Source organism: Kryptolebias marmoratus, linkage group LG20 (genome assembly GCF_001649575.2).
Source record: "Kryptolebias marmoratus isolate JLee-2015 linkage group LG20, ASM164957v2, whole genome shotgun sequence".
Taxonomy (NCBI): Eukaryota; Metazoa; Chordata; class Actinopteri; order Cyprinodontiformes; family Rivulidae; genus Kryptolebias; species Kryptolebias marmoratus.
Window position 1 is genome coordinate 1024038 of NC_051449.1, and position 2015 is coordinate 1026052.

The 2015-nt window shown below is 40.6% G+C and overlaps 1 pseudogene; it reads right to left on the reverse strand.

Moving 5' to 3' along the window:
* Nucleotides 1-68: 68 nt before the first annotated feature.
* Nucleotides 69-2015, reverse strand: part of LOC108246152 — a 2866-nt pseudogene continuing 919 nt past the window's right edge.

The following is a 2015-nucleotide window of genomic DNA, read 5'->3' on the forward strand; positions in this document are numbered from 1 at the left end:
ATAAACGTTATGAACAGAATCGGTGACAAAGGGCAACCTTGGCGGAGTCCAACTCTCACCGGAAACGAGTCCGACTTACTGCCGGCAATGCGGACCAAGCTCTGACCCCGGTCATAAAGGGACCTAACAGCCCGTATCAAAGGGCCTGGTACCCCATACTCCCAGAGCACCCCCCACAAGATTCCCCGAGGGACGAGAAAGTTGATGTGACGAACAAAATGTTAAAATTGGAAGAAAAAGGGTGAAATGCAGAGAGCTGAAAATATTTTTAGCTCTGTGGTCAAAGGTGACTGTGCAGTGTCTGTTGATGTAAAACTAAATATGGCAGAGGCAAGCGATGCATGTGGTGCCTTAAAAGTCAAAAATAGTCACGTTATTAGGTAAAATCTCACTTTTACACAAACTGTATATTTGAACATGTAGTGCTACTTTTGGTAAAACAGATACAATTTTTGATCACAGCTGCAAAAAACTCAAACTGCTAATAGCCTGCTGCAAAAACAACCAAAAATAGCCCCAAAAGTAAATTCATTATTTACAGTTGTCTTATATTTGTGTCATTAGTGGCAGTTTAAAGAATATGTCATATTAGCAATAAAAGATTAACTCCTTGATTTGACAGATCAAAACAGTGACTTAAAATTAATTTAAAGTCGGAAAGAAATAAAATAAAATACAACTTTCGTAATGAATAATTGTTAACAATATTTAAATGTATTCCATAAAAGACAATTGAACAATTCACCCATAAGCTTGCATTTTTTGCTGTTTATAGCATTTCTCTCTCTCTCTCTCTCTCTCTCTCTCTCTCTCTCACACACACACACACACACAATGAATGAACAGCTTTGCAGTTTCAAAAACAGCACACTTGAGATTCCTCTGTTGAATGCAGGGATTTGCTACTATTTACTTTCTGATATGCAGCATAAAAAAACAGACAGAAAGAAAAAAGATGAGACCTTGATGGAGCCATTTATGATAAAACAGGGACCTCTAGTGGAGACTGCATTTTCATCTCATAAATATGAATAATTACCTTTAAATAAAAGACAATAAACATAACTATTACGAAAACTAGTAAACAGCAAAAATAAAGAAAACATATTTCAGACATTATTTTGTTGAGTAATTTCAGCTACTTATCCATAACAATCCTAGCAAAGTTTCCAAAGTTGCCACCAAGTGTGATCCCAGCGTGGAGCGGCTGAGTGAACGTGGTCTGGACTCTGTGGAGGAGAGTCATGGTTCCAGAGACTCTGTAGAAGGACAGAACACCTGCTCTGTGGTTCAGGTACACTCCGACTCTGGAGGAACCAGGACCTGAGATCGAGGTTTTAATGTTGTTGTGCCAAAATGTAAATCTGTTTTGGTCAGACTGTAATGCCCAGGATTTGTCATTTCGCCCAAATTCAGATTCATTTCCAGTCCCCACTCTGCTGATATTCTTGTAAGCAGCAGCTACAAAAACACCTCCTCCTCTCCACTCCACCTCCCAGTAACAACGACCAGTCAGGCTCTGCATACTTAGAACCTGACACAGTTCAGTAAATCTGTCTGGATGATGAGGATAAGGCTGACGTAAACTCGATGAAACTTCAAATTGCTTCAAATAGTATTTCAATGGGTCACGACGGTAATAATTATCTATTGTCACCTTTCTGTTCTCCTCAGACAGTAACAGCCGTGTGTTTGCTGTGTTTGGATCCAGGGTGATTTCACATGAATATTTTAAGAATCCAGCTCTGCTCTTTGGTTCTGGTTGTGGCAGTAAAACATCCACCTCAGAAACAGTCAGTGAGATGTTTGTCCATTCGTCCCTCAGAATGTCCTGTAGTTTGTCTCTGAGCTCCTTCACAGCTGCTGTCACGCCCTCAAAGTATCTCAGAGGTTTGGTCTTGATGCTGGATGAGTGTGGAGACGCACTGAGTGCTGGGTAGTTGTGGAGAAACTGGTTGTGATCCTCTGTGTGTGAGAGCTGCTTCAGCTCAGCATCTCTCCTCTTCAGCTCAGTG